A 16,763-nucleotide genomic window follows, 5' to 3' on the forward strand; every position below is an offset into this window, starting at 1 on the left:
AAAAACATGACAGAAAATTTTTAGATTTAAAGAAAAAACAATTTTTTAATGAATGGATTATATCTGGTAAAGCAATATTTACTAGCAATATTTTCCAAAGATATTAATACAAGGAGAAGCCAATATTTGTCTGATTAAGTATCAGAAGGTCCACTGAGTCTACAACTATGACAAACAATGAGCTCTCCACACCATCCAAGGAATCGCTGAAAGGGGCGACGTAGCCTTCCCATTTCACAACTCTGTGCACCACCCATCTGCTTTGTTGTTCTCCATACATCTCTACAAGTTCAGCTGTTATGATACCCTCTCACTTACTGCACCATTTATTTCTGATCGACTTGCCTCTTACTCAGAGTACACGGTGGAAGAGGCCAAGAAAGAATTTGAGCAGAAGGGGAAACTGGTATCAGTCCTGGTAGTCTACTGCTGGGAATCACTGCTGCATGGGGCACAGCGGAGTTCCACAGCCCAAGTAACCGACTGTGGGTGTCTGGTATCCTGACTTTTGATTTTTGGCCCTTACATCACAATGAAGGGGAAATTAAATCTGCACCTGTGCTATATCGAGCTAGTTCTGTTATCCCCATAGAGGTGGGAAGGTAATCAACAACCAAGAGAGATGTTCAGGCAGAACCAGGAGACAACCTGTGGACAAAGGCGTGTGTGTGGGGGGAATTGAGTGCGGGTGACAGAGAGGAAGCAAGGAAGGCACAGCACCAGCTGCATGGTCCCGAGAGACAGTGTTACTGTTATAAGTAGCGTGTGGCACTGGGAACAGTTGTTTAATAAAGTACTTGAAAAGAAAACTACTGAGCGTGTCATTTGAGCACTGAATTGTTAGTTGATTGTTGAACTCTACGCCACAGTATCTCCACACTTCCTTCCTAAGACGCCCAAGACCGTTCGCCATCCCCGTCACTGTGAGTCAAGTGAGGAAAGGGTTGTAAATCGTACAGTTCATTTTACAAAGCACAGACCGATCCAGACACAAGAGAGGTAATCAACTTCAATCCCAGAGGTTGTGCCCATTAGCCCTCACTTCCCAAAGGTCCCCTTAATGAGGTCTGAGTTCTACCCTGATTAGGTCCTATAAACCAAAAATCAGCTGTGATAGTTGGGTACCTGTGGTGCATAGTCTAGTGATATTTCAGAGTACCCATCAGTATAAAGTTAAATAAACACTAATGATATATTATATATATATATATATATGTAAAAAAGTCACTTACCCAGTGTACATCTGTTCATGGCATGTTCCGCTGCAGATTCACATGCTATGCACAGGTCCTGCCATCTAGTGTAGAGCTCGGAGTGTTACAAGTTGTTTTTCTTCGAAGAAGTCTTTGAGTCACAGGACCGAGTGACTCCTCCTTTTCGGCTCCATTGCGCATGGGCATTGACTCAATCTTAGATTGTTTTCCCGCAGAGGGTAAGGTAGGAGTGATAGAGTGCAAAGAAAGAGATGTCCATGCAATGGAATAGAGATGTATATACATATGTACAAATTTTAAATGTAACTTAAACAGCTACAGGCTCCTGGGGAGGAGGGAGGGCGCATGTGAATCTGCAGCGGTACATGCTACGAACAGATGTACACTGGGTAAGTGAGATTTTCCGTTCGACGGCATGTGTAGCTGCAGATACACATGCTATGCATAGACTACAAAGCAGTAATCCTCCCCTAAGCAGTGGTCAGCCTGTAGGAGTTGAAGTTGTTTGAAATAATGTTCTTAGTACAGCTTGTCCTTCTGTGGCCTGTTGTGTTGCTAACACATCTACACAGTAATTCTTGGTAAATGTATGAGGTGTCGATCAAGTGGCTGCTTTACAAATTTCTGGTATTGGTATGTTTTCTAGAAATGCCATGGTTGCTCCTTTTTTCCTAGTGGAATGCGCTTTTGGCATAATTAGCAGTTGTCTTTTAGCCATTAAGTAACAAGTTTGGATACATTTCACTATCCACCTGGCTATGCCTTGTTTTGATATAGGATTACCAGTATGGGGTTTTTGGAATGCGACGAACAATTGTTTAGTTTTTCGAAATTATTTTGTTCTGTCGATGTAATACATTAAAGCTCTCTTAATATCTAATGTATGTAGTGCTCTTTCTGCCACTGAGTCTGGCTGTGGGAAGAAGACTGGAAGCTCCACTGTTTGGTTTAAATGAAACGGTGAGATGACTTTAGGTAGAAATTTAGGGTTTGTGCAAAGTACAACCTTATGTTTGTGTACTTGTATAAAGGGTTGTTCAATAGTGAATGCTCGTATTTCACTAACTCTTCGTAATGAAGTGAAGTGCCACTAGAAATGCTTCTTTCCAAGTTAGGAATTTAATCTGACAGTGCAAGGGTTCAAAGGGTGGACCCATGAGTCGTGTAAGTACAATGTTAAGATTCCATGAGGGTACTGGTGGCGTTCTTGGAGGTATGATTCGTTTTAGACCCTCCATGAAAGCTTTGATGACTGGCACACTAAATAGAGATTTGGTTTGTTTGTTTTGCAAATAAGCAGAAATTGCTGTGAGATGCATTTTGATGGATGAAAAAGCTAAATTTGCTTTTTGTAGGTGGAGTAAATAACTTACAATGTCTTGTTTTTTTTTAAATATATTTTTATTAAGTTTTCAAAACAAATCTAATTTCCATAATTTTGCATTTACATGAACAGGATTTGGTTGATCTGATATAAGATATACATTCAAACTAACAACCAAAAAAAAAAAAACATATCTTAGGTCTTCACTGGACTGGGGTGTCTGATCTGCTGTTTGTTTTGTGTCAGCAGGTCTGGTCTGTTTGGGAGTTTGACGTGTGGTACTATTGACAGGTCTAGCAGTGTTGTGTACCATGGTTGGCGTGCCCACGTTGGTGCTATAAGTATGAGTTTGAGTTTGTTTTGACGCAGTTTGTTGACCAAACATGGAATGAGCGGGAGAGGGGGGGAAAGCGTAAGCAAATATCCCCTTGGGTAGAGGGTGTGGGTACCTAGACGCAAAGTTTAGGCATTTTGCGTTGTGGTTGGTAGCGAATAGATCTATGTCTGGTGTCCCTCACTGACGAAAGTATTTGTGAAGTACTTGGTGGTAAATTTCCCACTCGTGAGTTTGTTGGTGATCTCGACTGAGGTCGTCTGCTAACTGATTGTGAATCCCTGGAATGTATTGAGCTACCAGGTGTATGTTGTTGTGAATTGCCCAATGCCAATTTTTAGTGCTAGAAGGCAAAGTTGTGATGAGTGGGTTCCTCCCTGTTTGTTTAAGTAGTACATTGTTGTCATATTGTCTGTTCTGACAAGAATGTGTTTGTGAGCAAGAAGAGGTTGGAAGGCCCTTAATGCTAGGGACACTGCTAGCAGTTCTAAGTGATTTATGTGAAACTGTTTGTTTGTTCTACATCGTAATGCTTAGTAAATGTATGAGGCGTAGACCAGGTGGCTGCCTTACAAATTTCTGTCACTGGTATATTACCAAGAAAAGCCATTGTGGCGCCCTTCTTTCTAGTGGAGTGTGCCCTTGGTGTAATGGGTAATTCTCTTTTAGCTTTAAGGTAACAGGTTTGAATGCATTTAACTATCCATCTGGCAATGCCTTGTTTGGATATAGGGTTACCTGCATGAGGTTTTTGGAAAGCTACGAACAATTGTTTTGTTTTACGAAATTGTTTTGTTCTGTCAATGTAATACATTAGTGCCCTTTTTATGTCTAATGTATGCAATGCCCTTTCAGCTACTGAGTCTGGTTGTGGAAAGAAGACTGGGAGTTCCACAGTTTGGTTTAGATGGAAAGGTGATAAGACTTTTGGTAAAAAAATTGGATTCGTACGGAGAACCACTTTAAGTTTATGTATTTGTATAAAGGGTTCTTGAATAGTAAATGCGTGTATTTCACTAACTCTTCAAAGTTATGTGATGGCTATTAGAAAGGCTACTTTCCAAGTTAGAAACTGGATTTGACAAGAATGCATGGGTTCAAATGGTGGGCCCATGAGTCGTGTTAATACAATATTAAGATTCCACAAAGGTACTGGTGGTGTCCTTGGGGGTATGATTCTTTTTAGTCCTTCCATAAAGGCTTTAATAACTGGGATTCTAAAAAGCAATGTTGTATGTTTAATCTGCAGATAAGCAGATATTGCAGTGAGATGGATTTTAATGGAAGAGAAAGCTAGATTTGACTTTTGTAAGTGTAGTAAATAACTTACAATGTTTTGTGTGGAGGCGTCTTGTGGCATAATTTGATTAGCCTGACAGTAGCAAACAAATCTTTTCCATTTTTTTTGCGTAATAATGTCTTGTTGTGGGTTTTCTTGCTTGTTTAATGACCTCCATACACTCTTTTGAAAGGTTTAAATATCCGAATTCCAAGACTTCAGGAGCCAGATTGCTAGGTTGAGCGAAGCTGGATTCGGGTGTCTGATCTGTTTGTGTTGTGTCAACAGATCTGGTCTGTTTGGTAGTTTGATGTGGGGTACTACTGATAAGTCCAACAGTGTTGTGTACCACGGTTGGCGAGCCCACGTTGGTGCTATAAGTATTAGTTTGAGTTTGTTTTGACTCAGTTTGTTGACCAGTGAAGGAATGAGCAGGAGAAGGGGAAAAGCGTAAGCAAATATCCCTGACCAGCTGATCCATAGAGCATTGCCCTTGGACTGAGGGTGTGGATACCTGGACGTGAAGTTTTGGCATTTTGCGTTTTCTTTTGTTGCAAATAGATCTATATTTGGTGTCCCCCAGCGGTAGAAGTGATCCTGTTGGATCTGGGGATGTATTTCCCATTCGTGAGTTTGTTGTTGATCTCGACTGAGATTGTCGGCTAACTGATTTTGAATGCCTGATATGTATTGTGCTATCAGGCGAATGTTGTTGTGAATTGCCTAATGCCAAATTTTTTTTGCTTAGAGACACATCTGTGACAAGTGTGTGTCCCCCCCCTGTTTGTTTAGATAATACATTGTTGTCATATTGTCTGTCTTGACAAGAATGTGTTTGTGGGCTATCAGTGGTTGAAACGCTTTTAATGCTAGAAATACCGCTAGCAGTTCCAAGTGATTTATGTGAAGTAGTCTTTTTTGATTGTCCCATTGACCTTGTATGCTGTGATTGTTAAGGTGTGCTCCCCACCTAATCATGGAAGCGTCTGTTGTGATAATGGCGTGAGGCACTGGGTCTTGAAAAGGCCGCCCTTTATTTAAATTGATAGGGTTCCACCATTGGAGCGAAGAGTGTGTTTGGCGGTCTATCAACACTAGATCTTGTAGTTGACCCTGTGCTTGCGTCCATTGTTTTGCTAGGCACTGTTGTAAGGGCCGCATGTGTAGTCTTGCGTTTGGGACAATAGCTATGCATGAGGACATCATGCCTAGTAGTTTCATTACAAACCTTACCGTGTAGTATTGGTTTGGTTGCATGCTTGATCTTACATTTTGGAACGATTGAACTCTTTGTGGACTTGGAGTGGCAATTGCTCTTTGTGTGTTGCTCCCAAGTATTGTTGTAGTTGGGATGGTTGCAGATGTGACTTTTGGTAATTTATAGAAAACCCTAGTTCGTGTAGAGTTTCTATGACGTATTGCGTGTGAAATTGACATTGTTGTTGAGTGTTGGCTTTTATTAGCCAATCGTCCAAATATGGGAATACGTGCATGTGCTGCCTCCTTATATGAGCTGCTACTACGGCTAAGCATTTTGTAAATACTCTGGGGGCTGTTGTTATCCCGAACGGTAGCACTTTGAATTGATAATGTTTGCCTTGTATTACAAACCTTAGGTATTTCCTGCGAGATGGATGGATGGGAAGGTGGAAATACGCATCCTTGAGATCCAGTGTTGTCATGTATTCCCCCTTTTTTAGTAAGGGAACTACGTCCTGAAGTGTTACCATGTGGAAATGATCTGATTTGATGAAGAGATTCAGTGTTCTGAGACCTAAGATAGGCCTTAATGTTTTGTCCTTTTTTGGAATAAGGAAATACAGGGAGTAAACGCCTGTTCCCTTTTGGTGATAGGGTACTAGCTCTATTGCTTGTTTTTGTAGCAGTGCTTGGACCTCTATATGTAATAGGTCTAAGTGTTGTGGAGACAGTCTGTGCGGTTTTGGTGGCACATCTGGAGGGAATGTTGTGAATTCTATGCAATAACCATGTTGGATAATTGATAGGACCCATGTGTCTGTGGTAATATGTGTCCAATTGTGGTAGTATTTGGTTAGCCTCTCCCCACTGGTGACAAGTGTTGGGGTAGTGTCACATTGAAGTCACTGCTTGCTAGGGCTTGGTTTGGCAGGTTGGAATTTTCCTCTTCCTCTTGGGAATTGTCCTCTATAGGAACCACAAAACCCACCCCCCTTTGGTATTGTGACTGGTAGGTGGGTTTTGTTTGGGAGGTGGATGGTTCAGATGTCTGTTGCCGAAACCCCTCTCTAAATTGTGGTTTCCTAAAAGTGCCTCTGAATTGTGGGGAGTAGAGCGTGCCCATGGCTTTGGCCGTGTCTGTGTCCTTTTTCATCTTCTCGATTGCGGTATCGACTTTGGGCCCAAACAACTGATGTTGGTTAAACGGCATATTTAGTACTGCTTGTTGTATTTCTGGTTTGAATCCAGAACTCCGCAGCCATGCATGCCTTCGAATCGTTACAGCCGTGTTGACAGTCCATGCTGCTGTATCTGCAGAGTCTAATGCAGACCTTATCTGATTGTTTGATATGGCCTGTCCCTCTTCAACTACTTGCTGGGCACGTTTTTGGTGTTCCTTGGGCAAGTGCTGGATGATGTCTTGCATCTCGTCCCAGTGTGCCCTGTCGTAGCGTGCACGTAGGGCTTGCAAATTTGCAATTCACCATTGATTGGCTGCTTGTGATGCCACTCTCTTGCCCGCTGCGTCGAACTTTCGACTCTCTTTGTCAGGTGGTGGGGCATCTCCTGACGATTGTGAGTTCGCCCTTTTTCTTGCAGCCCCTACAACCACTGTTTTGTGAGTTGTTGCGTTATAAGCACTGGGTCTGTCGGGGGTGGTTTATATTTCTTTTCGACACTAGGCGTGATAGCTCTTCTTCCCTTTACAGGCTCCTGGAAGACCTGTTGTACGTGCTTGAATATGCCCGGTAGCATTGGCAGGCTTTGATAGGATGCGTGGGTGGATGCCAGAGTGTTGAAAAGGAAGTAATCTTCACACTGGTTCAGAGTGCATTGTTACGTTGTGGAACATAGCTGCCCTGGCTAGTACTTGCGTATATGCTGTACTGTCCTCTGGTGGTGAAGGCTTGGTTGGATAACACTCTGGGCTGTTGTCCGATATTGGTGGATCGTATAGATCCCATGTATCAGCGTCACCTTGGGTCATCACAGTATGTGTGGGTGACTGCATTATCAGTGTTCCCACTGGTGACAAGTGTGGTGAGTGCAGTGGGGATGGTTGTGGTGAGACCTGTGGTGGTGGTGACTTGTCTGTAACTACTTTGGCTTTTGGTTGCATCTCTGATTCTTGAAAGGCTAGTTTTCTTTTAGATTTGAGTGGAGGGATGGTCTGAAACTTCCCTGTATCTTTTTGAATTTGCAACCTTTGTTGCGTTTGGTCTGGTTCTTCTATATCCAGATCTTGCTCAAATCTATGTCTTTCTTTGAGTTGCATCGAAAGCCCTTGCTCCTCAGTGTATGAGGATCGTTTCGGCTCCGAGGCTGGTTTTTTCGGTACCGAAATTCGTAATGTAATTGTCTTTTTCGGTTCCGAGGAGTTTTTTCGGGGCTTGCTTGATTCGACAACTCGATGCCGAACTTTTTCTGTGCGGGAATCTAAACTGGAGTTGGAAGTCTTCGGCAACTCTTTGGCCTTTTTCGGTGCCGATGTTATCTATCTGGTCACCTTTCCTTCTGTGGGTTGAGCCATGGCCTTCTGGCAGTGGCATCCCCGTGGCCTTGACTTTTTTGGTGTGACCCTGGGTTTGGGACAGGGCAGGTTTACTCACAGTTTATTGCACCGTCGAGGGTCGTTCACCGTCTGATTCATCCGAGTCCGTTTCTTGGAAGGAAATTCTTTCTTCCTCCTCGACGTTGAGATCTTGTTTCGGCTTCGACGCCATTTGTAGTCTTCTTGCGCGTCGATCTCTCAAGGTTTTCTTCGATCGAAACGCTCGGCAAGCTTCACAAGTATCCTCTCTGTGTTCGGGTGACAAACACAGGTTACAGACCCGGTGCTGGTCTGTATAAGGATACTTGGTGTGACACTTAGGACAGAAACGGAAGGGGGTCCGGTCCATTAGTCTTGGACGACGGGTGTGGTCGGGCCGACCAGGCCTCGATAAAGAGTGGAAACCCCAAAGGGCCGCCGAAGCGGTCTTGATGTCGGTGCCGATACACTAACACTAAACCGGTACCGAACGAGAACAATACCGATTAATTTTTGATACTTAGCTAACTTTCCAGATTCGAAATACAGAGCGAAGAGGAACACGCCCGAACCTGATGGCGGAAAGAAAACAATCTAAGATGGAGTCGACGCCCATGCGCAATGGAGCCGAAAGGGAGGAGTCACTCGGTCCCATGACTCGAAAAGACTTCTTCGAAGAAACACAACTTGTAACACTCCAAGCCTAACACTAGATGGCAGGAACAGGGCACAGCATGTGTATCTGCAGCTACACATGCCATCGAACGAACATATATATATATATATATATATATATATATATATACACACACACACATATACACACACACCTCTCTCTCTCCCCCCTCCCCCCCTCTCATTAAATGCCAGAGAGTGCAGGCTGGCCATGGAGTCGCCTAGACCACAGGTACAGTACAGAAAATTATGAAACAAATACATTGAATGGAGTCGGGGAGGTGAGGCATCGCTGAGTCCGGTGAGATGTCAGTTCCTTACTGCTACAAGTGAGGTGATACATCAGTTCCTTGGTTTTTGGCAGGGGAGGTCATGCGTTGGTGAGGTGTCGCCTCCTTGCAATCCAGGGGGGCGATGAATCCAGCAGGTCAAGACACAAGGCGTCCACTTTGGGGTGTTGCAATCACACCAGGGGGCCCACAGGTGCTGCAGCAGAGTAAGTTATCCCAGACGTCAGGGACATGGCACTCAGGATTTACGCTGTGGTTGGACTTCAGAGGTGCTGCAGCGGTGTCAGGCCTGCTGTGTCGGTCGTTGAACTTAGCAGGGACCACGGCTCCAGTGCTGGCAGCGGCACAGAGTCGGACAGCGGCACCAGTTCCGAAGTCGCTATGAAGTCTATGTACTTGATTTCTTATTGGTTTCACCAGAACGCACTCCCAAGGGCCCAGGGACTGGATTTGGCACCACTTGGCAAGTCAGGGTAGTCAGGCAAAAGAGCCCAGGCACTGGCAGGTTAAGTCTTTACTGCCCCCGAGACCTCTTAGCAGGAGGAAAGCACAGTCCAAACCCTTGGAGAACCTTTAGAAGCAGGATGTAGAAAGCAAAGTCCAGTCCTTTCACTCCCAGGACAGAAGCAGCGGGCCAGCACAGCAAAGCAACAGGCAGAGTGGAAGTACCTCCTACAGCATCCAGCTCTTCTTCCTGGCAGAATGTCCTCAGTCCAGAAGGACTCTAAAGTAGTGGTGTCATAGGTCCAATACTTATATTCATTTCTGCCTTTGAAGTAAGCAAACTTCAAAAGGAAAGTCTTTGTAGTACACAAGACCCTACTTTTCCTACTCTGGCCACAGACACACTTCAGGGGGTTGGAGACTGTTTTGTGTAACGATAGGCACAGCCCTGTTCAGGTGCAAGTGTCAGCTCCTCCCACCACTCTACCCAAGGAAGACCCATCAGGATATGCAGGGCACACCTCAGCTTCCTTTGTGTGACTTTCTAGAGTGAATTCTCAAACAGCTCAACTGTCATTGGGACCTAGACAAGTATTTCAGCTGACAGGCAGAGGCACAGAATGGTTAAGCAAGAAAATGTCCACTTTCTAAAAGGTGGCATTTTCAAACTTACAACCTAAAAAACAACTTCACCAAAAGATGTATTTTTTTAAATTGTGAGTTCAGAGACCCCAAACTCCACACCTGTATCTGCTCCCAATGGGAAATTACACTTAAAAGATATTTCAAGGCAATTCCAATATTACCCTCTGGAAGATTTAGGCCTTGCAACAGTGAAATACAAATGTGGCAGTATTTCATTATCAGGACATGCAAAACATACCAGTACATGTCCTATCTTTTAAATACACTGCACCCTCCCCATGAGGCTGCCTTGGGCCTATCTTAGAGGTGACATATGTAATAAAAGGGAAGGTGTGGGCCTGGGAAGTGGGTGCACTTGCTAGGTCAAAATGGCAGTGTAAAACTGCACACAGACACTGCATTAGCAGCTCTCAGACACGTTTCCAGGGCTACTCCGGTGGGTGGCACAATCAGTACTGCAGGCCCACAAGTAGCATTTGATTTACAGGCCCAGGGCATACAGGGTGCACTATACTAGAGAATTAATAGCAAATCAAATGTGCCAATCATTCATAAACCAATCACCAATACAAATTAGACAGAGAACACAAACTTTAGCACTGGTCAGCAGTGGTAAAGTGCCCAGAGTCCTAAAGCCAACAAAAACAGGTCAGACAAAATAAGAGGAAGAAGGCAAAACGTTTGGGGATAACCCTGCAAAAAGAGCCATTTCCAACACACAGTATGTCAAAGAAAAATTCTGGCCTCTGAGCAATATCACCACCCAAAAAACGTACCCACCAAGCTACTAGCAGCACAGAGGAATCCACACTCTCCATGTTGACAGCAACATAAAGACTTTAAACACAATTACCAACCAGCCTTGCCGTTACTGAAAAGCCCCAGAAGAATTGGGATGAAAGTCAGTCCCAGTACCGACCACCTGGGCCTGCGAATGGAGGTCAGCTTGTTTGCTCCATACAGGTGTACTCAAGTGAGCTATTAAAGCATCATTTGCACACCAGAAGCAGAACTGCAGGGCCTTACAACAGGCTAACCTTCAACACTAACATCAAATCATACAGCTAGAAATCCCCAATTATGGCACAAATATCTTATCCTACAATCAAGATACCAAAAATGGTCTTGTTGAAAGATTTAAATCTACTGGTTGACAAACAAAGATGTACGAAACAACTTGTGACCTCAGAATTTATCAAATTTACATCATCCATGAGACCGGGAAATCCTGGATCTTCTCTTTCCTCAAATTGCAGAGAAAAAACAGACTACTATTTAAATCACATTCAATCCATTCAAGAGTGTCCATTTATGCCCAACATCCAATGAACTTACACAACAATACCAGTTTACCCAATCACTTTAGTTTCTCAAAGATGGTCACCCAGTCAACCTTCTTTGAGCTCTATCGCTCCACCATATGCCAATCAAAGGATGCTGAAAAACGTTCCTGCCAATATTCATTACAACATTACTAGAGCCCTTGGTAAGGCTGCAGACCCTAAAACAGTGTTTAAGCTTTTGACTTTGGTGGGCCACCACGTAGTCTCTACTGAAACCTGGGGATGCCCAATAAATCATTATTGAAATCCGGGAACCCCACTGAGTTATTACTGGAAGCTGGAGACCCGGGTCTAAACTTTTTCGATGATTTGAACCACAAACCAATACACAAAAAAATTCAACAAGCACTCACCAAACAAATACACAAATTATAAAATAGTTTATTTACTTCACAAACAAAATTAAAAATTAGGATTTTTTTCTTTATTTTATGGTAAGTGTGGAGCTTATCTAAATTCAATCAAGACCCTTTATCACCCATTCTGTAATCTGTTTGGTGTACTTGTACTCCTCCCACAAATCAAACGGAGGATACCAACTAAATTCTTAGCCTCCAATTTTAAATTCCTTCCCACTTAAAGAACTTTCACAACTTTCAGTTTTACATCAACTTCTTTATGTATATACACTTTATTAATCTGCTAATATTGTTACATTTTCTAAGCAGTCGTGGAACCCCTAAGTAGGCGTCGTGCACCCCCAAGGTCCCCGACCACAGGCTAATAACCACTGTCCTACAATGAAGAAGCAAAACATTTAAACTAGTGTCTATTATAATTCACCCTTCAACAATCACAAATAGAATTGGGATGAATCTTGATCATAAATAAAACAAAACCATAAAGCAAGGAAGTTGACTAACTTGCAAATGAAAGTAAGTATAAATAGTTAGGAATCATAAAGATATGTCACAGGCTCCGGAACCACACAAGCAGTCACTATATATTATCTTACGGGGCACCAGATGAGTACATTACTATGACGACTCACCATTGACACTACATGGAGTAATCAGTATGTGCCCTTCATGCTGGCTATCTACGGTCACAGCCGCTATCAACAACTATCTTAAAAAAAAAAAAAAAACACCTGAATAACCTGTTATGTAAACAATCTGTGCTGGAGGATAAAGACACTGTAGCACAATGCAGACACACATGACAAGTCCACACATACACCCCTCTTAGAAACTGCAACCCTACTTTGACGTCTGTTTTTTCAGAGTATTAAAGAGCTATTTTTTCCAACACAGGTTAGGCGTAGGCTCAACTCTAGCATGCCTCCCATCTTGGCAAAAACCAGAGAGAGATCTCAGCTGCAGGCTCTGTGTGTAGGCTACAAAGCAAACCTCATTACACGTTCTTTGTATCTGTCCGGCATTATTGAATGAACGAGCCATCATACTTCGAAAACTGTTTCATCAACTTTCAGTATGAACTAGTAGGCAAGCTGTCAGAGGCGCTGAACCCACAAACTCAATTTTGAAAACTCGCTTTATAAAATATGTGGTCATTTTCGATAGGAAGGTTGGGTAACATTCCATATGGTTAAAACGCAAAAGCTAATTGTGCATAGAATTTTTTTAATTTTGAGTTTGTACTATTTGTTGCCTCTTAAATTGAATTATTTAGGTATCAAGTAAACCAGCCTGAACTGACAAACACATAAGAGTAATAGGTTTAAAGAATGTCTCACACTTGGGCCTTAAAGTTCTGTAGAGAACCAAATAACATGGAAATAACAGACTCTTTGTAATGGAAGTCGTCTCTGCTTTAACACATGAAATAGTTTTTTTAATGTGTATTTGCAACAATTTGTTTATTAATTTTAAATTATGTTGCCACTGTTTTTAACACACGTAATTGTTTTACTGACTTCCTGGAAAATAAATGAATGATTCTGACTACTAAAGAACCTGAAATGCAAGGACAAAATGCATCTAAAAATTGAAGCACTACAATCTTGTAATTATCACTAGTTGTCTTTCCTTCATAGGCACACAGACTGCTTTGGTTAACATCAGAGAAGACCTTTTCTTGGAGATGTGGTATCAAACTCCTACGACACAGATCATAAGAGCCTTCTCAAATTCCTTTTTTAGCAATAGACGAGGACAACAGACGGCTGAGTGTTCCGATTCTTCTTCTCTGCCCATGGCTAGCAGATGAAAATTAAAAATGTTTGTCTGCCTAAAAGATAATCACTTGGGAGATCCACAATGGATCATCTTGGCAGCTCCCCTGTTTAACATGTAGAACCAGCTACAGGATCAGGTGATCAAACAATTTCAGATGTATCTGTTCTATACTCTGTTAATCTCAGTGGGTTTTTGGCATTAGATCAATCAGGATACTTAGAGCATTAAAGTAATTCATCAAGAAAGTTTCCTTCTGGGTGAAGGTGAATAAATTGTGTGTGAATGGTGCCAAAATAGGAATATCCAACCATTTAAGCAGACAAAGGCAACTGCAAAAAGAGGAGTCTCAGATTTCTTGCACAGTCTCCAGGTAAAATTTCAAAGACTGCAGATACAGCCAGACTAACAGCCCTGGAGATAAAACCGATCGCCCCCAGCTGTCCTTAAACAGAGTTGCTCCATGGAGAGCAGAGGTTCAAATTTAATATCTGATGTACCACTGAGAGAGCATATTAAGGCAACTGTTCCTAATACTTTCAAAAGTTAGCTCCAGTATCCCCTCACACTAAATGCATGGCCAATACACCAGTAGAAGTGTGTGTTTGTTTGTATTGTACATTCAACAAATAGGTCATTGTATTCAAGATACATTTATAGTATGAGATTTCTTGAAATTAAATAAGGTCAAGAAACAAAGTAATAGTGGGGTGCTTTTTAGTAGAGGGCCAGGGAACTCAAGAATATAAAGTGGTTGGAGGGGCATGAATAGGGCTTACAAACATTAGAACAAGCAGAAGTGTCCTGAATTGAACTAAATATCTAAAATACATCAAAAACAGAAGTGCCAGAAATTATGCAGAAATATATACAAATAATTTGTCCAAGACGTAAATGAAAATGTACTATTTGAATATTTTGATACGAGTAATAAACACAGAAAGGAGCAGAGACTTCAATTAGTTCTCCAGCACTGCATTAATCACAGATTCATGTGCTTCTGTATTTGGTTTTGGGACTTGTGACCCCCAATAACTGTAACACTGCAGTATTAAAAGCATACATTTATTTAGTCTTTACAGACTATCCTCTTTATTGCTTGGTCATATTGACTGGCCAATGATGCGGATAGGCATAAACGCCATACACCTAGGCCACAGTTAAATGTTCTACTTAATTCAGATAAGAACTCATTTTGGGAGAGCAGGTGAGTCACTTTCCCATTGACTTGCAGCTTAAGTTTTAGGTGATTATGGTAGTAGCTTAAGGTTGGTTAGTTATTCATTTTTGAGATATGGATTTTGTTTTCTGAAATGGTAATTGTAGCAAAGATGATGCCTCTTAAGCCCAGAAATGCCTTTTCCAGATCCTGGATCTTGTAAGTAGAGTTGGGTATGTTCTCTGCGGTTTAGTGATAGTGTGAAAGTGATAAGTTGCACTTGCACAGCTTATGCAAATCGCAGGTGAATTGCGACGTATGTGAGGGAAGTGGGGAGTCTGCGTACTCCAGTTTCAGTTTAGTAGGAGAGTGCGTACTCCACAGTATGAGAGTAGAGAAGTCGTCGAACTTCATATGTGTGTGGCGCTTTGTGCTCAAAAATTGTCCACGTGGTTGTTGTTGATGTACTGACCCTGCGTGGTCTAATACTTCGGAGTATATTGACAAGTGTAGGAGACACTTGGTTATATGTTGTAATCTGTCTGGTTTAGTAGGTTGTTTGGCTGTGGTCAACAAGTCGGTGTGAGAGTTAAAGTGGACGAGATAAATTTTCGAATGAGATTTGGCGAGTCCTATGTGCACCAGAACAGACCCATTGATCAGTTGAGAGTAAAATTCACAGGTTGAATTTTACTTGCGAATGTGGGAGACTGAGAAAGAGGAATAACTGCATGAGCGAAAGGGCCATCTGTGAAAATTCATAAGGCCTCTGAAGCAATTGTGCTACCTTACTGTAGTAAACCAGCGGATCTGTTTTGGTTATTGGTTTTGGATTAGTGTTCCCAATAATCTGCATTAGTTTTGTGTGAACTGAAGTTTAGGAGGACGAGCCGCAAGACTTTGTCAGCCGCAGTGTGTGCGAGTGGGACGTCATTAGAGCAGCGCTGGGATGCGTTGGTTAGCGAGAAGGGTTGCGCATGGATTGGCAGCCATCTGTGAGAGGCAATTGGTTGAGAACGCGGCTAAAGGGAATCTTGGGAGTAAAAGTCATTTCCTGATTCGAATATCCAAAAAGTAGAGAAGATGAAGTTTTTCAAAGCGTTTAAGAGTGCCCTTAAGGGAGATACATACATTAAGGCGACTGTGGGGGAGCCTACCCCACCGGAGGGTTTTCCGGCTTATATTGTGATGGAGGAGCGAGGTGCTGGCCATGCCTTTGGTTAAAACAATGGTGCAAATTGACAGAGAAAGAGGGAGTTTCAGCATTTCCAGAGCATGGATCGTTTAATTTGAGAGTCTTGCATCAGTTGCGGGTGATGAAGTATGATACAAGACTTCTTCCTAGACCAGCACAGTTCGAGGCGTTAGCAGTTTGGGAACTGATAGCAAGACAACAGCAAAAAATAAAGTTTCAGAGGAGAATAGGAAAGGTGGGGAAGTCTCTAGCTGAAGCGAGATGGAACTGGGAACAAAAGAAGTGGAGGACTGTGACACTGCTGGACACTAAATTGTTTCCTTCTATCACAGAGGAAGATGAGGCAGAGGGAAAAGAGGAGACTAGCAAAAGTGATAAGAGTTCGTCAGGGAGTAAAAAGAAGAGAAAGACCTACTTAGAAGAGGAAGATTCAGATGTTGAGGATCTTATTACTCAGGTGCTGAGAGACCGACCTTCCACCATATGCGGTGCATGAGGGAGGTCCAAGTACAAGTTCTGCTCCAACTGCCCCAGCACATGTGTCGGGGACAGCGGGACCAGTGCAGACAGATAACGGACAGGTACAAGGGGTAGTACAGAGTACTCGCAATGCATTATCAGCTCGGTGATCCAAGCGCAGATGCATCCGCCACCGATACAGAGAATTCATCCTGAAGTACCGATTCTTGAGACAACCTCGAATTTAGTGGTACCTACAGAACAAGTGGTTCCAAGACCATTACTGGTACAGACTAAGCCAACTCAGATACTGATGCCCCAGGAACAGCCACGAGGTAAGCAGAGGTTTACACCAATGACTGGGACACAGTCAGATGTGACACCAGTGATGAATCAGAGCATGGGAGTAGCCCTTCCACAGAATATGTGTACTAGAGCAGCCCCAGATGCAATATCGCTGCCGATTACTGTTGGTCCAGCGGTACCATTGTTTGCGCAGCAGAAATCAACCACTGCAGAACAGGGTGAAACATCACA

General features: G+C 42.8%; 1 protein-coding gene across 2 annotated transcripts in view; it reads right to left on the reverse strand.

Annotated features, from left to right (window-relative positions):
- The window catches only part of LOC138261138 (uncharacterized), a 295,522-nt gene that overhangs the window by 188,996 nt on the left and 89,763 nt on the right, over positions 1–16,763 (reverse strand). The gene's annotated exons all lie outside the window — the stretch shown is intronic.

The sequence above is a fragment of the Pleurodeles waltl genome, chromosome 10 (genome assembly GCF_031143425.1).
Source record: "Pleurodeles waltl isolate 20211129_DDA chromosome 10, aPleWal1.hap1.20221129, whole genome shotgun sequence".
Classification (NCBI taxonomy): Eukaryota; Metazoa; Chordata; class Amphibia; order Caudata; family Salamandridae; genus Pleurodeles; species Pleurodeles waltl.